Source organism: Lissotriton helveticus, chromosome 6 (genome assembly GCF_964261635.1).
Source record: "Lissotriton helveticus chromosome 6, aLisHel1.1, whole genome shotgun sequence".
NCBI lineage: Eukaryota > Metazoa > Chordata > Amphibia > Caudata > Salamandridae > Lissotriton > Lissotriton helveticus.
Window position 1 is genome coordinate 682394293 of NC_136067.1, and position 25999 is coordinate 682420291.

Consider the following 25999-nt stretch of genomic DNA (forward strand, 5'->3'; position numbering starts at 1 on the left):
GCCGTCTGGAAGCAGTGCGCAGGAAGGGGCGGGGCATGCAAATTCTAGAAAGAGGACAACGTGGGTATGCTAAGTGACGCCTGATGAGGCGACAGCCGAGGAGGACTCTGGGAGCCGGGAGAAGGCCTGAGGCCGGGGCCTCCTTTCCACCCAGACATACTGAGCCCTTGCTGGGAGTCGGAAAAAGAGGCGGAAAGGCGGCCAGCGACGGTGCGAGGGAAGAGCCAAGTCCGGGTGAGCCAGGTAGATTGCTTCGGGAGGCGTTGATTCTGAATGGGCCCGGGTTATCGCTTCTCGGCCTTTTGGCTAAGATCAAGTGTAGTATCTGTTCTTATCAGTTTAATATCTGATACGTCCTCTATCTGGGGACCATATATTAAATTGATTTTTGGAACAGGGAGATGGAATAGGAGCTTGCTCTGTCCACTCCACGCATCAACCTGGTATTGCAGTACCTCCAGGAATGGTGCACTTCCCCACCCGGGGAAAACAATGCTGTTGAAAAATAGACGAGAAAACGAGAGTAGCGCTCCACTACCAAACCCTGTAAAGTGGCGCTATTGTGTTTGCGTGTGAATAAAAGCAAACTGGTCACCGTGTCTTGCCTTATTCATGTATTTATTTGACTTATTTGCCGCACCCGGGCCGTGCGTTATTTATTTATTCATTTATTAATTTTTCGGGTTTACGAAAAAAAAATACAAATAAAAAATTATTTCTTTTTTTCTCCCCTTCTCCATCCAGACGCTGCACTTTGAAAAGAGACAAACGTCGGAAAAAGATTGTTTTTCCAGCAGCAGACTTTCAGTGATTTTGGATCCATTTCACTGGGGAACGAATGGAAGAAGGTTCCCAGCAAGTCAGTGGGAGGGAGGGAGGGAGGAAGGGAGGGAGGCAGGCAGGCAGGCTGGCTGGCATGCAGGCTGGCAGAGAAGTGGACACTGCCCTTGGCTTCTCTGAGCAAGAAGAAAAATACAGAGTCCTTTTCCTTCTCTGCCCGCCCCGAACGGCCACGAACGGCCAAGCCTTATCTATAGGCCTTAGGCTGCAGGGGAGCAGTGTCCCCGGCAAGCGAGGGTGAGGGGCCGGCCATATCCGGTCAGGGAGCTGTCCAGGGCATCCTGGGCTGATTCCCAGCATCCCCTGGCTGCCAGTCTTTCTGGCCAGCCGTCTGGAAGCAGTGCGCAGGAAGGGGCGGGGCATGCAAATTCTAGAAAGAGGACAACGTGGGTATGCTAAGTGACGCCTGATGAGGCGACAGCCGAGGAGGACTCTGGGAGCCGGGAGAAGGCCTGAGGCCGGGGCCTCCTTTCCACCCAGACATACTGAGCCCTTGCTGGGAGTCGGAAAAAGAGGCGGAAAGGCGGCCAGCGACGGTGCGAGGGAAGAGCCAAGTCCGGGTGAGCCAGGTAGATTGCTTCGGGAGGCGTTGATTCTGAATGGGCCCGGGTTATCGCTTCTCGGCCTTTTGGCTAAGATCAAGTGTAGTATCTGTTCTTATCAGCTTCACAGCGCGGTTTCTGCGCAGTTGATATTTGATTTGGACAATACTACGACTTTGACTTGTGAAGTGAATAAATTTGCTTATGCAAATTTATGCAAATTTTGCAATTTATGCAAATTTTCGTGAAGGCCCGACGTGCTTTTAATTAAGCCGGAGGAGGGACACCAGCGTGCTGGTGCCTGTTTGTTCACTAGGAACTTAAAGTAGAACCCCCAAGGGCCTGCGGCCAGCTCCTAGAGCACAGGTAACGTTGAGCGCTCCTAACTCTCTCTCTCCTGGCGTTTGGGTGGACTAATGCTGGAGGCTTAAAACACCTCCTAACATCCTTCACAGGCCTGAACAGCACCCAGAGCTCTGGTAAGGGGATTTATGCTTAGGTGGACACACCTATAACCCTGCCTTAGTTCTAGGGAGTGACTGGTCAGAGTTTCTTGCACTGCAGACCTCTAAGGTTTGCTGGGAGACACCCCAGGCACCCAGGCGGACGGTCCAAAGGCGAACCAGGTAAACCCGGCGGTAACCCACAATCTACCAGGTGACCCCCCCAACCAACCAAATGGAAGCCATGGACACTGAACCCTCAGTGGCCACCACAGAAGGCATCCCCCAGCTGGACGCCCAGAAACCAGACCCCCCACCCCCTGGGGACAGCGGCAAGGCGGCGAGTAAGGAGACACCCGTTGAAGCGGGCACCAGCGCAGGGACGGCTGGTGACCCCAAGACCCCGGTACCCCAGGCCCCAGGGCCAAAGGCACCAGGAGGGCAGACAGGTGCCCCTGGAAACCCCAAGGCAGCCAAACCAGGGAGCGGAGGGAAGGGTGAGGCAGGGACCAGGCAGGGGACAGCCCCAGAACCCTTCAATGGGTACAGCATCACCCACCGGCACACCCAGCTCATGCGGTGGGAGATGAAGGACAAAGCCGGACCCCGAATGGAGCGAGCCTCATTTGTGAAAACAATCCTCAAACCAGCAGGGGTCCAAGGAGAAGAGATACTGAGTTGCCAGGCATCTGCATCGGGAATGATCTTCCTTCTCAGCTTCTTCACGCAAGCCCTCTTCAGGAGGTACTGGGACTTCTTTCAAGAGAAGAAGGAGGAGTTGCCCTACAGCAGATTCAGTGTAACGGCCGGGATGGAGCCAGCAACCACGGAGAAGAGGATAACGGTTGAGATGACCAACCCCCACATCCCAGACAAGGACATCGCGTCGCTCCTCCAACGGTACGGCACCATCCTGTCAGGGCCCACCAAGGTCAGGGACCCCAACGGAGTTTGGAACACGACCTGGCAGGCACAGATGGACCTCCACAAGGACCCATTAGGGAGAGATGGCATGAAACACCCACCGGCCAGCTTCTACCTAGGATCAGACATGGGGAGGATCAAGTACCCAGGACAACCCTTCACCTGCAGGAAGTGCGAAGGCACGGGCCATGCCGGCAGGGACTGCCCTGTGAAATTCTGCTGGAAATGCAAGCAGTCCGGACACGACGCAAGCTCATGCAAAGGGACCAGGAAGTGCAACCTCTGTGGAGAGGTGGGCCACTCGTACTACCAATGCCCCAAGTCTGACTTGCCGAAAACATACGCAGCGGCCGCTGCAGCGAGCCCAGCCTGGAGCCAACCATGGAGACAGACCAGGCCGAAGCTCTCGCCAACAGCCAACGCCAGCCTGAACACCCTCCTGAAGGACGCCAGGGACCAATCGGGAAAAACATCACCGACACCCGGGAAGGTGGATCAGAAGGGCCAGGATCCGAAAACAACAACCCCCACAGGACCAGGCCAGAGCAACCAAGAGGGACCCAAAGCAGGACCGGACACAGGACCACCACCACCATCTACTGTGACGGCACCAGCCAAGGAACCCCAGACCCCCAAAGGAAGCCCGGAGGACGGAGCATCAGCAAAGGCCCCGCCAAAGGAAACCCCAAGGGAAGACGCACCGGCTGAGGTAACACCAGCCAAGGAACAACCGGAACCCACCAATGAAGGAGCGCCACAAGAAACCGCACCAACAAAGGAGGCCACCGGAGAGAAGGCACCAGCACCGAGAACAGAGTCCAAGGAGGCAAGAAAGGAGAAAAAGGACTCTGCCAAGGCGAAGGGGGCCAAGAAAACAGACAAAAAGGGAAAGAAGAAGGACAGCGAAGATGACTGGGAGACCATAGAGTCATGGGAGACAGTGCAATCCCAGTCGCTGCGCCAGAAAGCAAAAAAACTCTCAGAAACCAAAGAGCAAACACGCTCCAGCACAAGGATCCAGATGGCGGCAGCACAAAAACCTCCACCAACGGAACCCAAACTGGAGACACTGGAAGACGTAGAGGGGCCAGACGGAAACACCCAACGGACAGGCCCCCAGAAACGGAAGCTACAAGGGAAGGAGGACTTCCTGAAGAGCAAGAAATTGAACAACGCGGGCACCGATGACGAAACGGAAAACGACACCCACATCGTCATAGTGAGCGACGAGGAGGAGATGGAGGAGGAAGTGGGAGACAAGCAAGAAGAGGAGGAGTCAACCCTCCAGGACCTCCACCGCCAACTCAACGACCTGGCAGCCATAACCGTACCAGACCAATGGGACCTGGTAGTAGAAAACGAGGAGATCTTCGAATACACAGGAGACGCCTCAGCGGAGTGGGGATCACCAGAGAAACAGGACAACCTACAATCACAGTAGGGACACCCAGGGCCTTCAACCCCAGTAGGTACCGAAACCAGACACTGACCGATAGCACAGAGACAATGGCCATATCATTGCTCACCCTAAACGTCAGAAGCATGAAGGATCAGGTCAGGCGGGTTGGCACGTTGCGCTTCCTGGCCACCCAGAACCGAGATATCTGCTTTCTACAGGAATGCGGAATTCCGTACACCCAGTCGTACAGCCAGCTTGAACGGCAGTGGACGCACGGGCCGTCCTTTTGGTCTGGAGGGAACGATTGCAAATCATCTGGAGTGGCCATTCTAATCAGGGGAAGGCATTTCACCGTGGACAAAGTCACCGAGCAGGTCAACGGCAGAGTGCTGGTCGTGGACGGCTCGTGGGCCGGTGAGCCCGTTCGGCTCATCAACGTCTATGCCCCCCCGGAGAAGAATGAGCGACTCGAGATGTTCAGGGTGCTCAGGTTGCAACTCGTTACCTCCAGAACCATTCTGATGGGTGGTGATTTCAACTGCATAGTAGAGTTGGATGGACGCAGTGGGCCAGGCTCTGCAGGAATGGATGTGACGTCCAGGCTGTTGGTGGAGATGATAAAGGAGGCGTCCCTCCGGGATGTCATCGGGAGCATGGGGCCGAACGCCAGGAATTATTCCTGGAGCAAGCCGGACGGATCCGTGCGTTCACGGATCGACCTCCTACTCACCTCCCCAACAGTAAAGCCTGGGCGAAGCTCCATGGTCGCCGTCCACTTCTCTGACCACAGAGCAGTCAGTTTTGAGGGGGAACTTACAGGGAAGTTCCCCGCTGGCCCAGGTTCGTGGAAACTGAACTGCTCTTTGCTGGACAACGAGGAGTTAGTGGCGAACCTCAGAGACGCGTACATAGAGTGGAGGGACATGAAGGGCCTCTTTCAATCCGCCAGCGAGTGGTGGGAATGGGTGAAAGTCAGGTTCCGGAGCTTCTTCCAGGATGCAAGCAGAGCTGCTGCACGGGAAAAGAAGAGGACGTTCAGGAGGCTGCAGAGCAAACTGCAGCAACTGTACGAACTCGAGCTCAGGGGATGGGACGTGGATGACGACCTGGAGGACACCCGAAAAGGGCTCGCAGAGCACTTTAGGGAAGAATCCGAGAAAATCATCTTCAGGACCAGAACCGAGAACCTAGAGAAGGGCGAGAAATGCAACTCGTTCTTTTTTAAGAAAATTCACTCGACTCACACACCGCTGGTGGAACTTCGGGACTCGGAGGGCAACCTCCAAAGTGAGAAAGAGGACGTCATGAGAGTCGTCACGGACTTTTACGGCGAACTCTACTCACCGAAGGCGTCGGAGAGAGCCCAGGCGGACAGTTTCCTGGAGGGCATCTCAAAGACACTGGGTCCGGAAGAGAGAGAAGGCCTAGATGCGCCCTTCACCCTGGAAGAACTGCACTTGGCCGCCACAACCTCCAAGAGAGGCAAGACACCCGGGAACGACGGTCTCCCAGTGGAACTATATGTCGAACTATGGGACCTGATCGGGCCGGACTTGCTGACCCTCTACGAGGAAATGGTGGGCAAGGGCAGTATGCCGCAATCCCTGCGAGAGGGCATGATAACACTCTTGTACAAACAGAAGGGAGAGAGAGAAGACCTCAAGAACTGGAGGCCCATCTCTCTCCTCAATGTGGACTACAAGATTCTCGCGAAGGTAATGGCCAACCGCCTAAAGAAAGTGGTAGCAAAGATAGTCCACCCAGACCAGTCCTGCGGTATACCGGGACGGCAAATCGCGGACAGCCTGGCCCTGGTCCGGGACACGATCGAGTACGTCAAGGGTCGCAAGATCCCGACGGCCTTGGTCAGCCTGGACCAGGAGAAGGCGTTCGACCGTGTTTCCCATGAGTTCATGGACCGGGCACTCAGAGCGCTGGGCCTGGGGGACTTCTTCTGCGACGTGGTGAAAACAATGTATAGCGACATCTCCAGCACGGCAACAGTGAATGGCTGGAGTACCGACCCTTTCCCGGTCCTGTCAGGGGTGAGGCAGGGATGCCCCCTCTCCCCCCTCCTGTTCATCTGCGTAATAGAACTCCTCGCGGAACGCATCCGGCAGAACAGTAACATCAGAGGAGTAAAGGCACCGGGAAGCGGAGGAAAAGGAGAAGTGAAGTGCTCTCTGTACATGGACGACGTCTCAGTATTCTGCGCAGACGGGCCGTCCATAAGAGAACTGGAAAGGACTTGTATCGAGTTTGGAAAGGCATCAGGAGCGAAGATCAACAGCGCCAAGTCAGAAACCCTGCTCTTCGGACACTGGACCCCCCCCCGAGACCCACTACCATTCCCCATCAAGAGGGACTTCCTGAAGATCCTGGGAGTTTGGTTCGGCGGAGAAGGTGCAGCAGAGAAGACCTGGGAGGAAAGACTGGCGAAGACAAGGCAGAAGCTGGGACTCTGGAGCCTCCGGAAGCTGACGATCGAAGGGAAGTCTTTGGTCCTGCGGAACGAGACCCTGCCAGTACTCCAGTACGTCGCTCAAGTATGGCCAGTGCAGACCACAACGGCCAAGGCCATCACGAGAATGATCTTCTACTTCATCTGGAGCTCGAAGATGGACAGAGTGAAGAGGACGGTGATGTTCAAGACCCACGACAAGGGAGGCAAAGGAGTGCCGGACATCGCCACCATCCTGAGAGGGATCTTCGTGTGCCAGTGCGTGAGGAACACCCTGAGGACAGAAGATGAGAGCCACGTCGGCTTTCTGATGGCACGCTTCTTCCTGCTGCCAACGTGGAGGCGCCTCGGATGGGCTGAGTGGGTGAGCGCCGTCCCGTACAACTGGGAGACCCCGTGGTTCTACAAAGAGGTGGAGAAGTTTGTGAAGGAATTTGGCCTGGAGACAGCGAGCCCCGCCACATGGACCTCCAAGCTTGTCCAGAAACAGATACGTGCAAGAGACGTCAGCGAGCAAATCGGCGCCCTTCCCTCAGCCACAGCAGACCACGTGTGGGGAAACGTCGCATCCAAACGCCTGACGAACCAGCACAAGGACACCGCCTGGATGGCCATCCAAGGAGGACTTCCCGTGAGAGCCTTCATGCACGCAAGAGGACTCAACCGATACAAGTCCTGCCCAAGAGGATGCACCGTGGACGAGACAACATACCATCTCTTCTGGGAGTGCACGTACGCACAGGACCTGCTGAAGGCCCTGGGCACAGAGCTTAGGGCCTGGATACCTACGACCTGCATCACTGCGGACTCTGTGATGTATGGACTGTTCCCAGGGACACACGCACTAAGCGACCTCCAGGGCTGCTGGAGGCTCCTGTGCTGTTTCAAAGATGTTCTTCTGTTCTCCAGAAACCGCCTGGTAGTAGGGAAAAAGGAGACATCAACCCTGGGATGCCGTAAGATGATCCACAGCCTCCTGCGCGACTACACAGCACTGGACGGATCAGATGGGGATAGCGAGGACGAAACCTGAGGACCGAAGGGGTAGCCTGTCACGCAGGGGCCCCAGAAAGACTCAGGGAACAAAAGCAACCCCAACGGAGGCCGACTTGTCACTCAAGAGGCCCCCAGAGGGACCACTAACCTGTGTTTCCCTATTTTTTCCTTCAATCCAGGAACCAGTTGGGGATCGGAGAGAGGAGAGAACGGATGAAGACAGGTGGAGTAAATGTAAATAATTTACTGTATGTATTTTATTTAACGTGACCTTTTCCCTTCACAGGTAAAAGGTCAATGGGATAGCTTGCGCACTTGTTGCCAAGTTTGTTACCAACGACTTACGAATAACAAGGGTGTTGTGGAAGGTGACGATTGATGTATCTGAACCAGAAACGATGCCCTGACAAAAAAAAAAAAAAAAAAAAAAAAAAAAAAAAAAAAAATCTGTTCTTATCAGTTTAATATCTGATACGTCCTCTATCTGGGGACCATATATTAAATTGATTTTTGGAACAGGGAGATGGAATAGGAGCTTGCTCTGTCCACTCCACGCATCAACCTGGTATTGCAGTACCTCCAGGAATGGTGCACTTCCCCACCCGGGGAAAACAATGCTGTTGAAAAATAGACGAGAAAACGAGAGTAGCGCTCCACTACCAAACCCTGTAAAGTGGCGCTATTGTGTTTGCGTGTGAATAAAAGCAAACTGGTCACCGTGTCTTGCCTTATTCATGTATTTATTTGACTTATTTGCCGCACCCGGGCCGTGCGTTATTTATTTATTCATTTATTAATTTTTCGGGTTTACGAAAAAAAAATACAAATAAAAAATTATTTCTTTTTTTCTCCCCTTCTCCATCCAGACGCTGCACTTTGAAAAGAGACAAACGTCGGAAAAAGATTGTTTTTCCAGCAGCAGACTTTCAGTGATTTTGGATCCATTTCACTGGGGAACGAATGGAAGAAGGTTCCCAGCAAGTCAGTGGGAGGGAGGGAGGGAGGAAGGGAGGGAGGCAGGCAGGCAGGCTGGCTGGCATGCAGGCTGGCAGAGAAGTGGACACTGCCCTTGGCTTCTCTGAGCAAGAAGAAAAATACAGAGTCCTTTTCCTTCTCTGCCCGCCCCGCCCGTCCCCGAACGGCCACGAACGGCCAAGCCTTATCTATAGGCCTTAGGCTGCAGGGGAGCAGTGTCCCCGGCAAGCGAGGGTGAGGGGCCGGCCATATCCGGTCAGGGAGCTGTCCAGGGCATCCTGGGCTGATTCCCAGCATCCCCTGGCTGCCAGGCTTTCTGGCCAGCCGTCTGGAAGCAGTGCGCAGGAAGGGGCGGGGCATGCAAATTCTAGAAAGAGGACAACGTGGGTATGCTAAGTGACGCCTGATGAGGCGACAGCCGAGGAGGACTCTGGGAGCCGGGAGAAGGCCTGAGGCCGGGGCCTCCTTTCCACCCAGACATACTGAGCCCTTGCTGGGAGTCGGAAAAAGAGGCGGAAAGGCGGCCAGCGACGGTGCGAGGGAAGAGCCAAGTCCGGGTGAGCCAGGTAGATTGCTTCGGGAGGCGTTGATTCTGAATGGGCCCGGGTTATCGCTTCTCGGCCTTTTGGCTAAGATCAAGTGTAGTATCTGTTCTTATCAGTTTAATATCTGATACGTCCTCTATCTGGGGACCATATATTAAATTGATTTTTGGAACAGGGAGATGGAATAGGAGCTTGCTCTGTCCACTCCACGCATCAACCTGGTATTGCAGTACCTCCAGGAATGGTGCACTTCCCCACCCGGGGAAAACAATGCTGTTGAAAAATAGACGAGAAAACGAGAGTAGCGCTCCACTACCAAACCCTGTAAAGTGGCGCTATTGTGTTTGCGTGTGAATAAAAGCAAACTGGTCACCGTGTCTTGCCTTATTCATGTATTTATTTGACTTATTTGCCGCACCCGGGCCGTGCGTTATTTATTTATTCATTTATTAATTTTTCGGGTTTACGAAAAAAAAATACAAATAAAAAATTATTTCTTTTTTTCTCCCCTTCTCCATCCAGACGCTGCACTTTGAAAAGAGACAAACGTCGGAAAAAGATTGTTTTTCCAGCAGCAGACTTTCAGTGATTTTGGATCCATTTCACTGGGGAACGAATGGAAGAAGGTTCCCAGCAAGTCAGTGGGAGGGAGGGAGGGAGGCAGGCAGGCAGGCTGGCTGGCATGCAGGCTGGCAGAGAAGTGGACACTGCCCTTGGCTTCTCTGAGCAAGAAGAAAAATACAGAGTCCTTTTCCTTCTCTGCCCGCCCCGCCCGTCCCCGAACGGCCACGAACGGCCAAGCCTTATCTATAGGCCTTAGGCTGCAGGGGAGCAGTGTCCCCGGCAAGCGAGGGTGAGGGGCCGGCCATATCCGGTCAGGGAGCTGTCCAGGGCATCCTGGGCTGATTCCCAGCATCCCCTGGCTGCCAGGCTTTCTGGCCAGCCGTCTGGAAGCAGTGCGCAGGAAGGGGCGGGGCATGCAAATTCTAGAAAGAGGACAACGTGGGTATGCTAAGTGACGCCTGATGAGGCGACAGCCGAGGAGGACTCTGGGAGCCGGGAGAAGGCCTGAGGCCGGGGCCTCCTTTCCACCCAGACATACTGAGCCCTTGCTGGGAGTCGGAAAAAGAGGCGGAAAGGTGGCCAGCGACGGTGCGAGGGAAGAGCCAAGTCCGGGTGAGCCAGGTAGATTGCTTCGGGAGGCGTTGATTCTGAATGGGCCCGGGTTATCGCTTCTCGGCCTTTTGGCTAAGATCAAGTGTAGTATCTGTTCTTATCAGTTTAATATCTGATACGTCCTCTATCTGGGGACCATATATTAAATTGATTTTTGGAACAGGGAGATGGAATAGGAGCTTGCTCTGTCCACTCCACGCATCAACCTGGTATTGCAGTACCTCCAGGAATGGTGCACTTCCCCACCCGGGGAAAACAATGCTGTTGAAAAATAGACGAGAAAACGAGAGTAGCGCTCCACTACCAAACCCTGTAAAGTGGCGCTATTGTGTTTGCGTGTGAATAAAAGCAAACTGGTCACCGTGTCTTGCCTTATTCATGTATTTATTTGACTTATTTGCCGCACCCGGGCCGTGCGTTATTTATTTATTTATTTATTAATTTTTCGGGTTTACGAAAAAAAAATACAAATAAAAAATTATTTCTTTTTTTCTCCCCTTCTCCATCCAGACGCTGCACTTTGAAAAGAGACAAACGTCGGAAAAAGATTGTTTTTCCAGCAGCAGACTTTCAGTGATTTTGGATCCATTTCACTGGGGAACGAATGGAAGAAGGTTCCCAGCAAGTCAGTGGGAGGGAGGGAGGGAGGAAGGGAGGGAGGCAGGCAGGCAGGCTGGCTGGCATGCAGGCTGGCAGAGAAGTGGACACTGCCCTTGGCTTCTCTGAGCAAGAAGAAAAATACAGAGTCCTTTTCCTTCTCTGCCCGCCCCGAACGGCCACGAACGGCCAAGCCTTATCTATAGGCCTTAGGCTGCAGGGGAGCAGTGTCCCCGGCAAGCGAGGGTGAGGGGCCGGCCATATCCGGTCAGGGAGCTGTCCAGGGCATCCTGGGCTGATTCCCAGCATCCCCTGGCTGCCAGGCTTTCTGGCCAGCCGTCTGGAAGCAGTGCGCAGGAAGGGGCGGGGCATGCAAATTCTAGAAAGAGGACAACGTGGGTATGCTAAGTGACGCCTGATGAGGCGACAGCCGAGGAGGACTCTGGGAGCCGGGAGAAGGCCTGAGGCCGGGGCCTCCTTTCCACCCAGACATACTGAGCCCTTGCTGGGAGTCGGAAAAAGAGGCGGAAAGGCGGCCAGCGACGGTGCGAGGGAAGAGCCAAGTCCGGGTGAGCCAGGTAGATTGCTTCGGGAGGCGTTGATTCTGAATGGGCCCGGGTTATCGCTTCTCGGCCTTTTGGCTAAGATCAAGTGTAGTATCTGTTCTTATCAGTTTAATATCTGATACGTCCTCTATCTGGGGACCATATATTAAATTGATTTTTGGAACAGGGAGATGGAATAGGAGCTTGCTCTGTCCACTCCACGCATCAACCTGGTATTGCAGTACCTCCAGGAATGGTGCACTTCCCCACCCGGGGAAAACAATGCTGTTGAAAAATAGACGAGAAAACGAGAGTAGCGCTCCACTACCAAACCCTGTAAAGTGGCGCTATTGTGTTTGCGTGTGAATAAAAGCAAACTGGTCACCGTGTCTTGCCTTATTCATGTATTTATTTGACTTATTTGCCGCACCCGGGCCGTGCGTTATTTATTTATTCATTTATTAATTTTTCGGGTTTACGAAAAAAAAATACAAATAAAAAATTATTTCTTTTTTTCTCCCCTTCTCCATCCAGACGCTGCACTTTGAAAAGAGACAAACGTCGGAAAAAGATTGTTTTTCCAGCAGCAGACTTTCAGTGATTTTGGATCCATTTCACTGGGGAACGAATGGAAGAAGGTTCCCAGCAAGTCAGTGGGAGGGAGGGAGGAAGGGAGGGAGGCAGGCAGGCAGGCTGGCTGGCATGCAGGCTGGCAGAGAAGTGGACACTGCCCTTGGCTTCTCTGAGCAAGAAGAAAAATACAGAGTCCTTTTCCTTCTCTGCCCGCCCCGCCCGTCCCCGAACGGCCACGAACGGCCAAGCCTTATCTATAGGCCTTAGGCTGCAGGGGAGCAGTGTCCCCGGCAAGCGAGGGTGAGGGGCCGGCCATATCCGGTCAGGGAGCTGTCCAGGGCATCCTGGGCTGATTCCCAGCATCCCCTGGCTGCCAGGCTTTCTGGCCAGCCGTCTGGAAGCAGTGCGCAGGAAGGGGCGGGGCATGCAAATTCTAGAAAGAGGACAACGTGGGTATGCTAAGTGACGCCTGATGAGGCGACAGCCGAGGAGGACTCTGGGAGCCGGGAGAAGGCCTGAGGCCGGGGCCTCCTTTCCACCCAGACATACTGAGCCCTTGCTGGGAGTCGGAAAAAGAGGCGGAAAGGCGGCCAGCGACGGTGCGAGGGAAGAGCCAAGTCCGGGTGAGCCAGGTAGATTGCTTCGGGAGGCGTTGATTCTGAATGGGCCCGGGTTATCGCTTCTCGGCCTTTTGGCTAAGATCAAGTGTAGTATCTGTTCTTATCAGTTTAATATCTGATACGTCCTCTATCTGGGGACCATATATTAAATTGATTTTTGGAACAGGGAGATGGAATAGGAGCTTGCTCTGTCCACTCCACGCATCAACCTGGTATTGCAGTACCTCCAGGAATGGTGCACTTCCCCACCCGGGGAAAACAATGCTGTTGAAAAATAGACGAGAAAACGAGAGTAGCGCTCCACTACCAAACCCTGTAAAGTGGCGCTATTGTGTTTGCGTGTGAATAAAAGCAAACTGGTCACCGTGTCTTGCCTTATTCATGTATTTATTTGACTTATTTGCCGCACCCGGGCCGTGCGTTATTTATTTATTCATTTATTAATTTTTCGGGTTTACGAAAAAAAAATACAAATAAAAAATTATTTCTTTTTTTCTCCCCTTCTCCATCCAGACGCTGCACTTTGAAAAGAGACAAACGTCGGAAAAAGATTGTTTTTCCAGCAGCAGACTTTCAGTGATTTTGGATCCATTTCACTGGGGAACGAATGGAAGAAGGTTCCCAGCAAGTCAGTGGGAGGGAGGGAGGGAGGAAGGGAGGGAGGCAGGCAGGCAGGCTGGCTGGCATGCAGGCTGGCAGAGAAGTGGACACTGCCCTTGGCTTCTCTGAGCAAGAAGAAAAATACAGAGTCCTTTTCCTTCTCTGCCCGCCCCGAACGGCCACGAACGGCCAAGCCTTATCTATAGGCCTTAGGCTGCAGGGGAGCAGTGTCCCCGGCAAGCGAGGGTGAGGGGCCGGCCATATCCGGTCAGGGAGCTGTCCAGGGCATCCTGGGCTGATTCCCAGCATCCCCTGGCTGCCAGTCTTTCTGGCCAGCCGTCTGGAAGCAGTGCGCAGGAAGGGGCGGGGCATGCAAATTCTAGAAAGAGGACAACGTGGGTATGCTAAGTGACGCCTGATGAGGCGACAGCCGAGGAGGACTCTGGGAGCCGGGAGAAGGCCTGAGGCCGGGGCCTCCTTTCCACCCAGACATACTGAGCCCTTGCTGGGAGTCGGAAAAAGAGGCGGAAAGGCGGCCAGCGACGGTGCGAGGGAAGAGCCAAGTCCGGGTGAGCCAGGTAGATTGCTTCGGGAGGCGTTGATTCTGAATGGGCCCGGGTTATCGCTTCTCGGCCTTTTGGCTAAGATCAAGTGTAGTATCTGTTCTTATCAGTTTAATATCTGATACGTCCTCTATCTGGGGACCATATATTAAATTGATTTTTGGAACAGGGAGATGGAATAGGAGCTTGCTCTGTCCACTCCACGCATCAACCTGGTATTGCAGTACCTCCAGGAATGGTGCACTTCCCCACCCGGGGAAAACAATGCTGTTGAAAAATAGACGAGAAAACGAGAGTAGCGCTCCACTACCAAACCCTGTAAAGTGGCGCTATTGTGTTTGCGTGTGAATAAAAGCAAACTGGTCACCGTGTCTTGCCTTATTCATGTATTTATTTGACTTATTTGCCGCACCCGGGCCGTGCGTTATTTATTTATTCATTTATTAATTTTTCGGGTTTACGAAAAAAAAATACAAATAAAAAATTATTTCTTTTTTTCTCCCCTTCTCCATCCAGACGCTGCACTTTGAAAAGAGACAAACGTCGGAAAAAGATTGTTTTTCCAGCAGCAGACTTTCAGTGATTTTGGATCCATTTCACTGGGGAACGAATGGAAGAAGGTTCCCAGCAAGTCAGTGGGAGGGAGGGAGGGAGGAAGGGAGGGAGGCAGGCAGGCAGGCTGGCTGGCATGCAGGCTGGCAGAGAAGTGGACACTGCCCTTGGCTTCTCTGAGCAAGAAGAAAAATACAGAGTCCTTTTCCTTCTCTGCCCGCCCCGCCCGTCCCCGAACGGCCACGAACGGCCAAGCCTTATCTATAGGCCTTAGGCTGCAGGGGAGCAGTGTCCCCGGCAAGCGAGGGTGAGGGGCCGGCCATATCCGGTCAGGGAGCTGTCCAGGGCATCCTGGGCTGATTCCCAGCATCCCCTGGCTGCCAGTCTTTCTGGCCAGCCGTCTGGAAGCAGTGCGCAGGAAGGGGCGGGGCATGCAAATTCTAGAAAGAGGACAACGTGGGTATGCTAAGTGACGCCTGATGAGGCGACAGCCGAGGAGGACTCTGGGAGCCGGGAGAAGGCCTGAGGCCGGGGCCTCCTTTCCACCCAGACATACTGAGCCCTTGCTGGGAGTCGGAAAAAGAGGCGGAAAGGCGGCCAGCGACGGTGCGAGGGAAGAGCCAAGTCCGGGTGAGCCAGGTAGATTGCTTCGGGAGGCGTTGATTCTGAATGGGCCCGGGTTATCGCTTCTCGGCCTTTTGGCTAAGATCAAGTGTAGTATCTGTTCTTATCAGTTTAATATCTGATACGTCCTCTATCTGGGGACCATATATTAAATTGATTTTTGGAACAGGGAGATGGAATAGGAGCTTGCTCTGTCCACTCCACGCATCAACCTGGTATTGCAGTACCTCCAGGAATGGTGCACTTCCCCACCCGGGGAAAACAATGCTGTTGAAAAATAGACGAGAAAACGAGAGTAGCGCTCCACTACCAAACCCTGTAAAGTGGCGCTATTGTGTTTGCGTGTGAATAAAAGCAAACTGGTCACCGTGTCTTGCCTTATTCATGTATTTATTTGACTTATTTGCCGCACCCGGGCCGTGCGTTATTTATTTATTCATTTATTAATTTTTCGGGTTTACGAAAAAAAAATACAAATAAAAAATTATTTCTTTTTTTCTCCCCTTCTCCATCCAGACGCTGCACTTTGAAAAGAGACAAACGTCGGAAAAAGATTGTTTTTCCAGCAGCAGACTTTCAGTGATTTTGGATCCATTTCACTGGGGAACGAATGGAAGAAGGTTCCCAGCAAGTCAGTGGGAGGGAGGGAGGGAGGAAGGGAGGGAGGCAGGCAGGCAGGCTGGCTGGCATGCAGGCTGGCAGAGAAGTGGACACTGCCCTTGGCTTCTCTGAGCAAGAAGAAAAATACAGAGTCCTTTTCCTTCTCTGCCCGCCCCGCCCGTCCCCGAACGGCCACGAACGGCCAAGCCTTATCTATAGGCCTTAGGCTGCAGGGGAGCAGTGTCCCCGGCAAGCGAGGGTGAGGGGCCGGCCATATCCGGTCAGGGAGCTGTCCAGGGCATCCTGGGCTGATTCCCAGCATCCCCTGGCTGCCAGTCTTTCTGGCCAGCCGTCTGGAAGCAGTGCGCAGGAAGGGGCGGGGCATGCAAATTCTAGAAAGAGGACAACGTGGGTATGCTAAGTGACGCCTGATGAGGCGACAGCCGAGGAGGACTCTGGGAGCCGGGAGAAGGCCTGAGGCCGGGGCCTCCTTTCCACCCAGACATACTGAGCCCTTGCTGGGAGTCGGAAAAAGAGGCGGAAAGGCGGCCAGCGACGGTGCGAGGGAAGAGCCAAGTCCGGGTGAGCCAGGTAGATTGCTTCGGGAGGCGTTGATTCTGAATGGGCCCGGGTTATCGCTTCTCGGCCTTTTGGCTAAGATCAAGTGTAGTATCTGTTCTTATCAGTTTAATATCTGATACGTCCTCTATCTGGGGACCATATATTAAATTGATTTTTGGAACAGGGAGATGGAATAGGAGCTTGCTCTGTCCACTCCACGCATCAACCTGGTATTGCAGTACCTCCAGGAATGGTGCACTTCCCCACCCGGGGAAAACAATGCTGTTGAAAAATAGACGAGAAAACGAGAGTAGCGCTCCACTACCAAACCCTGTAAAGTGGCGCTATTGTGTTTGCGTGTGAATAAAAGCAAACTGGTCACCGTGTCTTGCCTTATTCATGTATTTATTTGACTTATTTGCCGCACCCGGGCCGTGCGTTATTTATTTATTCATTTATTAATTTTTCGGGTTTACGAAAAAAAAATACAAATAAAAAATTATTTCTTTTTTTCTCCCCTTCTCCATCCAGACGCTGCACTTTGAAAAGAGACAAACGTCGGAAAAAGATTGTTTTTCCAGCAGCAGACTTTCAGTGATTTTGGATCCATTTCACTGGGGAACGAATGGAAGAAGGTTCCCAGCAAGTCAGTGGGAGGGAGGGAGGGAGGCAGGCAGGCAGGCTGGCTGGCATGCAGGCTGGCAGAGAAGTGGACACTGCCCTTGGCTTCTCTGAGCAAGAAGAAAAATACAGAGTCCTTTTCCTTCTCTGCCCGCCCCGCCCGTCCCCGAACGGCCACGAACGGCCAAGCCTTATCTATAGGCCTTAGGCTGCAGGGGAGCAGTGTCCCCGGCAAGCGAGGGTGAGGGGCCGGCCATATCCGGTCAGGGAGCTGTCCAGGGCATCCTGGGCTGATTCCCAGCATCCCCTGGCTGCCAGGCTTTCTGGCCAGCCGTCTGGAAGCAGTGCGCAGGAAGGGGCGGGGCATGCAAATTCTAGAAAGAGGACAACGTGGGTATGCTAAGTGACGCCTGATGAGGCGACAGCCGAGGAGGACTCTGGGAGCCGGGAGAAGGCCTGAGGCCGGGGCCTCCTTTCCACCCAGACATACTGAGCCCTTGCTGGGAGTCGGAAAAAGAGGCGGAAAGGCGGCCAGCGACGGTGCGAGGGAAGAGCCAAGTCCGGGTGAGCCAGGTAGATTGCTTCGGGAGGCGTTGATTCTGAATGGGCCCGGGTTATCGCTTCTCGGCCTTTTGGCTAAGATCAAGTGTAGTATCTGTTCTTATCAGTTTAATATCTGATACGTCCTCTATCTGGGGACCATATATTAAATTGATTTTTGGAACAGGGAGATGGAATAGGAGCTTGCTCTGTCCACTCCACGCATCAACCTGGTATTGCAGTACCTCCAGGAATGGTGCACTTCCCCACCCGGGGAAAACAATGCTGTTGAAAAATAGACGAGAAAACGAGAGTAGCGCTCCACTACCAAACCCTGTAAAGTGGCGCTATTGTGTTTGCGTGTGAATAAAAGCAAACTGGTCACCGTGTCTTGCCTTATTCATGTATTTATTTGACTTATTTGCCGCACCCGGGCCGTGCGTTATTTATTTATTCATTTATTAATTTTTCGGGTTTACGAAAAAAAAATACAAATAAAAAATTATTTCTTTTTTTCTCCCCTTCTCCATCCAGACGCTGCACTTTGAAAAGAGACAAACGTCGGAAAAAGATTGTTTTTCCAGCAGCAGACTTTCAGTGATTTTGGATCCATTTCACTGGGGAACGAATGGAAGAAGGTTCCCAGCAAGTCAGTGGGAGGGAGGGAGGGAGGAAGGGAGGGAGGCAGGCAGGCAGGCTGGCTGGCATGCAGGCTGGCAGAGAAGTGGACACTGCCCTTGGCTTCTCTGAGCAAGAAGAAAAATACAGAGTCCTTTTCCTTCTCTGCCCGCCCCGAACGGCCACGAACGGCCAAGCCTTATCTATAGGCCTTAGGCTGCAGGGGAGCAGTGTCCCCGGCAAGCGAGGGTGAGGGGCCGGCCATATCCGGTCAGGGAGCTGTCCAGGGCATCCTGGGCTGATTCCCAGCATCCCCTGGCTGCCAGTCTTTCTGGCCAGCCGTCTGGAAGCAGTGCGCAGGAAGGGGCGGGGCATGCAAATTCTAGAAAGAGGACAACGTGGGTATGCTAAGTGACGCCTGATGAGGCGACAGCCGAGGAGGACTCTGGGAGCCGGGAGAAGGCCTGAGGCCGGGGCCTCCTTTCCACCCAGACATACTGAGCCCTTGCTGGGAGTCGGAAAAAGAGGCGGAAAGGCGGCCAGCGACGGTGCGAGGGAAGAGCCAAGTCCGGGTGAGCCAGGTAGATTGCTTCGGGAGGCGTTGATTCTGAATGGGCCCGGGTTATCGCTTCTCGGCCTTTTGGCTAAGATCAAGTGTAGTATCTGTTCTTATCAGTTTAATATCTGATACGTCCTCTATCTGGGGACCATATATTAAATTGATTTTTGGAACAGGGAGATGGAATAGGAGCTTGCTCTGTCCACTCCACGCATCAACCTGGTATTGCAGTACCTCCAGGAATGGTGCACTTCCCCACCCGGGGAAAACAATGCTGTTGAAAAATAGACGAGAAAACGAGAGTAGCGCTCCACTACCAAACCCTGTAAAGTGGCGCTATTGTGTTTGCGTGTGAATAAAAGCAAACTGGTCACCGTGTCTTGCCTTATTCATGTATTTATTTGACTTATTTGCCGCACCCGGGCCGTGCGTTATTTATTTATTCATTTATTAATTTTTCGGGTTTACGAAAAAAAAATACAAATAAAAAATTATTTCTTTTTTTCTCCCCTTCTCCATCCAGACGCTGCACTTTGAAAAGAGACAAACGTCGGAAAAAGATTGTTTTTCCAGCAGCAGACTTTCAGTGATTTTGGATCCATTTCACTGGGGAACGAATGGAAGAAGGTTCCCAGCAAGTCAGTGGGAGGGAGGGAGGGAGGAAGGGAGGGAGGCAGGCAGGCAGGCTGGCTGGCATGCAGGCTGGCAGAGAAGTGGACACTGCCCTTGGCTTCTCTGAGCAAGAAGAAAAATACAGAGTCCTTTTCCTTCTCTGCCCGCCCCGCCCGTCCCCGAACGGCCACGAACGGCCAAGCCTTATCTATAGGCCTTAGGCTGCAGGGGAGCAGTGTCCCCGGCAAGCGAGGGTGAGGGGCCGGCCATATCCGGTCAGGGAGCTGTCCAGGGCATCCTGGGCTGATTCCCAGCATCCCCTGGCTGCCAGTCTTTCTGGCCAGCCGTCTGGAAGCAGTGCGCAGGAAGGGGCGGGGCATGCAAATTCTAGAAAGAGGACAACGTGGGTATGCTAAGTGACGCCTGATGAGGCGACAGCCGAGGAGGACTCTGGGAGCCGGGAGAAGGCCTGAGGCCGGGGCCTCCTTTCCACCCAGACATACTGAGCCCTTGCTGGGAGTCGGAAAAAGAGGCGGAAAGGCGGCCAGCGACGGTGCGAGGGAAGAGCCAAGTCCGGGTGAGCCAGGTAGATTGCTTCGGGAGGCGTTGATTCTGAATGGGCCCGGGTTATCGCTTCTCGGCCTTTTGGCTAAGATCAAGTGTAGTATCTGTTCTTATCAGTTTAATATCTGATACGTCCTCTATCTGGGGACCATATATTAAATTGATTTTTGGAACAGGGAGATGGAATAGGAGCTTGCTCTGTCCACTCCACGCATCAACCTGGTATTGCAGTACCTCCAGGAATGGTGCACTTCCCCACCCGGGGAAAACAATGCTGTTGAAAAATAGACGAGAAAACGAGAGTAGCGCTCCACTACCAAACCCTGTAAAGTGGCGCTATTGTGTTTGCGTGTGAATAAAAGCAAACTGGTCACCGTGTCTTGCCTTATTCATGTATTTATTTGACTTATTTGCCGCACCCGGGCCGTGCGTTATTTATTTATTCATTTATTAATTTTTCGGGTTTACGAAAAAAAAATACAAATAAAAAATTATTTCTTTTTTTCTCCCCTTCTCCATCCAGACGCTGCACTTTGAAAAGAGACAAACGTCGGAAAAAGATTGTTTTTCCAGCAGCAGACTTTCAGTGATTTTGGATCCATTTCACTGGGGAACGAATGGAAGAAGGTTCCCAGCAAGTCAGTGGGAGGGAGGGAGGGAGGAAGGGAGGGAGGCAGGCAGGCAGGCTGGCTGGCATGCAGGCTGGCAGAGAAGTGGACACTGCCCTTGGCTTCTCTGAGCAAGAAGAAAAATACAGAGTCCTTTTCCTTCTCTGCCCGCCCCGCCCGTCCCCGAACGGCCACGAACGGCCAAGCCTTATCTATAGGCCTTAGGCTGCAGGGGAGCAGTGTCCCCGGCAAGCGAGGGTGAGGGGCCGGCCATATCCGGTCAGGGAGCTGTCCAGGGCATCCTGGGCTGATTCCCAGCATCCCCTGGCTGCCAGTCTTTCTGGCCAGCCGTCTGGAAGCAGTGCGCAGGAAGGGGCGGGGCATGCAAATTCTAGAAAGAGGACAACGTGGGTATGCTAAGTGACGCCTGATGAGGCGACAGCCGAGGAGGACTCTGGGAGCCGGGAGAAGGCCTGAGGCCGGGGCCTCCTTTCCACCCAGACATACTGAGCCCTTGCTGGGAGTCGGAAAAAGAGGCGGAAAGGCGGCCAGCGACGGTGCGAGGGAAGAGCCAAGTCCGGGTGAGCCAGGTAGATTGCTTCGGGAGGCGTTGATTCTGAATGGGCCCGGGTTATCGCTTCTCGGCCTTTTGGCTAAGATCAAGTGTAGTATCTGTTCTTATCAGTTTAATATCTGATACGTCCTCTATCTGGGGACCATATATTAAATTGATTTTTGGAACAGGGAGATGGAATAGGAGCTTGCTCTGTCCACTCCACGCATCAACCTGGTATTGCAGTACCTCCAGGAATGGTGCACTTCCCCACCCGGGGAAAACAATGCTGTTGAAAAATAGACGAGAAAACGAGAGTAGCGCTCCACTACCAAACCCTGTAAAGTGGCGCTATTGTGTTTGCGTGTGAATAAAAGCAAACTGGTCACCGTGTCTTGCCTTATTCATGTATTTATTTGACTTATTTGCCGCACCCGGGCCGTGCGTTATTTATTTATTCATTTATTAATTTTTCGGGTTTACGAAAAAAAAATACAAATAAAAAATTATTTCTTTTTTTCTCCCCTTCTCCATCCAGACGCTGCACTTTGAAAAGAGACAAACGTCGGAAAAAGATTGTTTTTCCAGCAGCAGACTTTCAGTGATTTTGGATCCATTTCACTGGGGAACGAATGGAAGAAGGTTCCCAGCAAGTCAGTGGGAGGGAGGGAGGGAGGGAGGCAGGCAGGCAGGCTGGCTGGCATGCAGGCTGGCAGAGAAGTGGACACTGCCCTTGGCTTCTCTGAGCAAGAAGAAAAATACAGAGTCCTTTTCCTTCTCTGCCCGCCCCGCCCGTCCCCGAACGGCCACGAACGGCCAAGCCTTATCTATAGGCCTTAGGCTGCAGGGGAGCAGTGTCCCCGGCAAGCGAGGGTGAGGGGCCGGCCATATCCGGTCAGGGAGCTGTCCAGGGCATCCTGGGCTGATTCCCAGCATCCCCTGGCTGCCAGGCTTTCTGGCCAGCCGTCTGGAAGCAGTGCGCAGGAAGGGGCGGGGCATGCAAATTCTAGAAAGAGGACAACGTGGGTATGCTAAGTGACGCCTGATGAGGCGACAGCCGAGGAGGACTCTGGGAGCCGGGAGAAGGCCTGAGGCCGGGGCCTCCTTTCCACCCAGACATACTGAGCCCTTGCTGGGAGTCGGAAAAAGAGGCGGAAAGGCGGCCAGCGACGGTGCGAGGGAAGAGCCAAGTCCGGGTGAGCCAGGTAGATTGCTTCGGGAGGCGTTGATTCTGAATGGGCCCGGGTTATCGCTTCTCGGCCTTTTGGCTAAGATCAAGTGTAGTATCTGTTCTTATCAGTTTAATATCTGATACGTCCTCTATCTGGGGACCATATATTAAATTGATTTTTGGAACAGGGAGATGGAATAGGAGCTTGCTCTGTCCACTCCACGCATCAACCTGGTATTGCAGTACCTCCAGGAATGGTGCACTTCCCCACCCGGGGAAAACAATGCTGTTGAAAAATAGACGAGAAAACGAGAGTAGCGCTCCACTACCAAACCCTGTAAAGTGGCGCTATTGTGTTTGCGTGTGAATAAAAGCAAACTGGTCACCGTGTCTTGCCTTATTCATGTATTTATTTGACTTATTTGCCGCACCCGGGCCGTGCGTTATTTATTTATTCATTTATTAATTTTTCGGGTTTACGAAAAAAAAATACAAATAAAAAATTATTTCTTTTTTTCTCCCCTTCTCCATCCAGACGCTGCACTTTGAAAAGAGACAAACGTCGGAAAAAGATTGTTTTTCCAGCAGCAGACTTTCAGTGATTTTGGATCCATTTCACTGGGGAACGAATGGAAGAAGGTTCCCAGCAAGTCAGTGGGAGGGAGGGAGGGAGGCAGGCAGGCAGGCTGGCTGGCATGCAGGCTGGCAGAGAAGTGGACACTGCCCTTGGCTTCTCTGAGCAAGAAGAAAAATACAGAGTCCTTTTCCTTCTCTGCCCGCCCCGCCCGTCCCCGAACGGCCACGAACGGCCAAGCCTTATCTATAGGCCTTAGGCTGCAGGGGAGCAGTGTCCCCGGCAAGCGAGGGTGAGGGGCCGGCCATATCCGGTCAGGGAGCTGTCCAGGGCATCCTGGGCTGATTCCCAGCATCCCCTGGCTGCCAGGCTTTCTGGCCAGCCGTCTGGAAGCAGTGCGCAGGAAGGGGCGGGGCATGCAAATTCTAGAAAGAGGACAACGTGGGTATGCTAAGTGACGCCTGATGAGGCGACAGCCGAGGAGGACTCTGGGAGCCGGGAGAAGGCCTGAGGCCGGGGCCTCCTTTCCACCCAGACATACTGAGCCCTTGCTGGGAGTCGGAAAAAGAGGCGGAAAGGTGGCCAGCGACGGTGCGAGGGAAGAGCCAAGTCCGGGTGAGCCAGGTAGATTGCTTCGGGAGGCGTTGATTCTGAATGGGCCCGGGTTATCGCTTCTCGGCCTTTTGGCTAAGATCAAGTGTAGTATCTGTTCTTATCAGTTTAATATCTGATACGTCCTCTATCTGGGGACCATATATTAAATTGATTTTTGGAACAGGGAGATGGAATAGGAGCTTGCTCTGTCCACTCCACGCATCAACCTGGTATTGCAGTACCTCCAGGAATGGTGCACTTCCCCACCCGGGGAAAACAATGCTGTTGAAAAATAGACGAGAAAACGAGAGTAGCGCTCCACTACCAAACCCTGTAAAGTGGCGCTATTGTGTTTGCGTGTGAATAAAAGCAAACTGGTCACCGTGTCTTGCCTTATTCATGTATTTATTTGACTTATTTGCCGCACCCGGGCCGTGCGTTATTTATTTATTTATTTATTAATTTTTCGGGTTTACGAAAAAAAAATACAAATAAAAAATTATTTCTTTTTTTCTCCCCTTCTCCATCCAGACGCTGCACTTTGAAAAGAGACAAACGTCGGAAAAAGATTGTTTTTCCAGCAGCAGACTTTCAGTGATTTTGGATCCATTTCACTGGGGAACGAATGGAAGAAGGTTCCCAGCAAGTCAGTGGGAGGGAGGGAGGGAGGAAGGGAGGGAGGCAGGCAGGCAGGCTGGCTGGCATGCAGGCTGGCAGAGAAGTGGACACTGCCCTTGGCTTCTCTGAGCAAGAAGAAAAATACAGAGTCCTTTTCCTTCTCTGCCCGCCCCGAACGGCCACGAACGGCCAAGCCTTATCTATAGGCCTTAGGCTGCAGGGGAGCAGTGTCCCCGGCAAGCGAGGGTGAGGGGCCGGCCATATCCGGTCAGGGAGCTGTCCAGGGCATCCTGGGCTGATTCCCAGCATCCCCTGGCTGCCAGGCTTTCTGGCCAGCCGTCTGGAAGCAGTGCGCAGGAAGGGGCGGGGCATGCAAATTCTAGAAAGAGGACAACGTGGGTATGCTAAGTGACGCCTGATGAGGCGACAGCCGAGGAGGACTCTGGGAGCCGGGAGAAGGCCTGAGGCCGGGGCCTCCTTTCCACCCAGACATACTGAGCCCTTGCTGGGAGTCGGAAAAAGAGGCGGAAAGGCGGCCAGCGACGGTGCGAGGGAAGAGCCAAGTCCGGGTGAGCCAGGTAGATTGCTTCGGGAGGCGTTGATTCTGAATGGGCCCGGGTTATCGCTTCTCGGCCTTTTGGCTAAGATCAAGTGTAGTATCTGTTCTTATCAGTTTAATATCTGATACGTCCTCTATCTGGGGACCATATATTAAATTGATTTTTGGAACAGGGAGATGGAATAGGAGCTTGCTCTGTCCACTCCACGCATCAACCTGGTATTGCAGTACCTCCAGGAATGGTGCACTTCCCCACCCGGGGAAAACAATGCTGTTGAAAAATAGACGAGAAAACGAGAGTAGCGCTCCACTACCAAACCCTGTAAAGTGGCGCTATTGTGTTTGCGTGTGAATAAAAGCAAACTGGTCACCGTGTCTTGCCTTATTCATGTATTTATTTGACTTATTTGCCGCACCCGGGCCGTGCGTTATTTATTTATTCATTTATTAATTTTTCGGGTTTACGAAAAAAAAATACAAATAAAAAATTATTTCTTTTTTTCTCCCCTTCTCCATCCAGACGCTGCACTTTGAAAAGAGACAAACGTCGGAAAAAGATTGTTTTTCCAGCAGCAGACTTTCAGTGATTTTGGATCCATTTCACTGGGGAACGAATGGAAGAAGGTTCCCAGCAAGTCAGTGGGAGGGAGGGAGGAAGGGAGGGAGGCAGGCAGGCAGGCTGGCTGGCATGCAGGCTGGCAGAGAAGTGGACACTGCCCTTGGCTTCTCTGAGCAAGAAGAAAAATACAGAGTCCTTTTCCTTCTCTGCCCGCCCCGCCCGTCCCCGAACGGCCACGAACGGCCAAGCCTTATCTATAGGCCTTAGGCTGCAGGGGAGCAGTGTCCCCGGCAAGCGAGGGTGAGGGGCCGGCCATATCCGGTCAGGGAGCTGTCCAGGGCATCCTGGGCTGATTCCCAGCATCCCCTGGCTGCCAGGCTTTCTGGCCAGCCGTCTGGAAGCAGTGCGCAGGAAGGGGCGGGGCATGCAAATTCTAGAAAGAGGACAACGTGGGTATGCTAAGTGACGCCTGATGAGGCGACAGCCGAGGAGGACTCTGGGAGCCGGGAGAAGGCCTGAGGCCGGGGCCTCCTTTCCACCCAGACATACTGAGCCCTTGCTGGGAGTCGGAAAAAGAGGCGGAAAGGCGGCCAGCGACGGTGCGAGGGAAGAGCCAAGTCCGGGTGAGCCAGGTAGATTGCTTCGGGAGGCGTTGATTCTGAATGGGCCCGGGTTATCGCTTCTCGGCCTTTTGGCTAAGATCAAGTGTAGTATCTGTTCTTATCAGTTTAATATCTGATACGTCCTCTATCTGGGGACCATATATTAAATTGATTTTTGGAACAGGGAGATGGAATAGGAGCTTGCTCTGTCCACTCCACGCATCAACCTGGTATTGCAGTACCTCCAGGAATGGTGCACTTCCCCACCCGGGGAAAACAATGCTGTTGAAAAATAGACGAGAAAACGAGAGTAGCGCTCCACTACCAAACCCTGTAAAGTGGCGCTATTGTGTTTGCGTGTGAATAAAAGCAAACTGGTCACCGTGTCTTGCCTTATTCATGTATTTATTTGACTTATTTGCCGCACCCGGGCCGTGCGTTATTTATTTATTCATTTATTAATTTTTCGGGTTTACGAAAAAAAAATACAAATAAAAAATTATTTCTTTTT

The 25999-nt window shown here is 52.9% G+C and overlaps 17 non-coding genes and 1 pseudogene across 17 annotated transcripts; all 18 read left to right on the forward strand.

The window, feature by feature from the left end:
• Nucleotides 1-286: 286 nt before the first annotated feature.
• Nucleotides 287-477, forward strand: LOC144765934 (U2 spliceosomal RNA). Its single transcript, XR_013597792.1, has one exon. It is a non-coding gene; the product is annotated as a U2 spliceosomal RNA (small nuclear RNA).
• A 975-nt stretch (nt 478-1452) lies between these two features.
• LOC144764461 (U2 spliceosomal RNA) lies at nt 1453-1636 on the forward strand. Its single transcript, XR_013596558.1, has one exon. It is a non-coding gene; the product is annotated as a U2 spliceosomal RNA (small nuclear RNA).
• A 6367-nt stretch (nt 1637-8003) lies between these two features.
• LOC144764368 (U2 spliceosomal RNA) lies at nt 8004-8204 on the forward strand (annotated as a pseudogene).
• A 985-nt stretch (nt 8205-9189) lies between these two features.
• LOC144765935 (U2 spliceosomal RNA) lies at nt 9190-9380 on the forward strand. Its single transcript, XR_013597793.1, has one exon. It is a non-coding gene; the product is annotated as a U2 spliceosomal RNA (small nuclear RNA).
• A 973-nt stretch (nt 9381-10353) lies between these two features.
• Nucleotides 10354-10544, forward strand: LOC144765936 (U2 spliceosomal RNA). Its single transcript, XR_013597794.1, has one exon. It is a non-coding gene; the product is annotated as a U2 spliceosomal RNA (small nuclear RNA).
• A 975-nt stretch (nt 10545-11519) lies between these two features.
• Nucleotides 11520-11710, forward strand: LOC144765938 (U2 spliceosomal RNA). The gene has a single exon (XR_013597795.1). It is a non-coding gene; the product is annotated as a U2 spliceosomal RNA (small nuclear RNA).
• Nucleotides 11711-12691: 981 nt separating this feature from the next.
• LOC144765939 (U2 spliceosomal RNA) lies at nt 12692-12882 on the forward strand. The gene has a single exon (XR_013597796.1). It is a non-coding gene; the product is annotated as a U2 spliceosomal RNA (small nuclear RNA).
• A 975-nt stretch (nt 12883-13857) lies between these two features.
• On the forward strand, nt 13858-14048 carry LOC144765940 (U2 spliceosomal RNA). The gene has a single exon (XR_013597797.1). It is a non-coding gene; the product is annotated as a U2 spliceosomal RNA (small nuclear RNA).
• A 985-nt stretch (nt 14049-15033) lies between these two features.
• Nucleotides 15034-15224, forward strand: LOC144765941 (U2 spliceosomal RNA). The gene has a single exon (XR_013597798.1). It is a non-coding gene; the product is annotated as a U2 spliceosomal RNA (small nuclear RNA).
• Nucleotides 15225-16209: 985 nt separating this feature from the next.
• Nucleotides 16210-16400, forward strand: LOC144765942 (U2 spliceosomal RNA). Its single transcript, XR_013597799.1, has one exon. It is a non-coding gene; the product is annotated as a U2 spliceosomal RNA (small nuclear RNA).
• A 973-nt stretch (nt 16401-17373) lies between these two features.
• On the forward strand, nt 17374-17564 carry LOC144765943 (U2 spliceosomal RNA). The gene has a single exon (XR_013597800.1). It is a non-coding gene; the product is annotated as a U2 spliceosomal RNA (small nuclear RNA).
• A 975-nt stretch (nt 17565-18539) lies between these two features.
• LOC144765944 (U2 spliceosomal RNA) lies at nt 18540-18730 on the forward strand. Its single transcript, XR_013597801.1, has one exon. It is a non-coding gene; the product is annotated as a U2 spliceosomal RNA (small nuclear RNA).
• Nucleotides 18731-19715: 985 nt separating this feature from the next.
• Nucleotides 19716-19906, forward strand: LOC144765945 (U2 spliceosomal RNA). Its single transcript, XR_013597802.1, has one exon. It is a non-coding gene; the product is annotated as a U2 spliceosomal RNA (small nuclear RNA).
• A 985-nt stretch (nt 19907-20891) lies between these two features.
• LOC144765946 (U2 spliceosomal RNA) lies at nt 20892-21082 on the forward strand. Its single transcript, XR_013597803.1, has one exon. It is a non-coding gene; the product is annotated as a U2 spliceosomal RNA (small nuclear RNA).
• A 977-nt stretch (nt 21083-22059) lies between these two features.
• Nucleotides 22060-22250, forward strand: LOC144765947 (U2 spliceosomal RNA). The gene has a single exon (XR_013597804.1). It is a non-coding gene; the product is annotated as a U2 spliceosomal RNA (small nuclear RNA).
• A 973-nt stretch (nt 22251-23223) lies between these two features.
• LOC144765948 (U2 spliceosomal RNA) lies at nt 23224-23414 on the forward strand. The gene has a single exon (XR_013597805.1). It is a non-coding gene; the product is annotated as a U2 spliceosomal RNA (small nuclear RNA).
• Nucleotides 23415-24389: 975 nt separating this feature from the next.
• Nucleotides 24390-24580, forward strand: LOC144765949 (U2 spliceosomal RNA). Its single transcript, XR_013597806.1, has one exon. It is a non-coding gene; the product is annotated as a U2 spliceosomal RNA (small nuclear RNA).
• Nucleotides 24581-25561: 981 nt separating this feature from the next.
• Nucleotides 25562-25752, forward strand: LOC144765950 (U2 spliceosomal RNA). Its single transcript, XR_013597807.1, has one exon. It is a non-coding gene; the product is annotated as a U2 spliceosomal RNA (small nuclear RNA).
• Nucleotides 25753-25999: the final 247 nt, after the last annotated feature.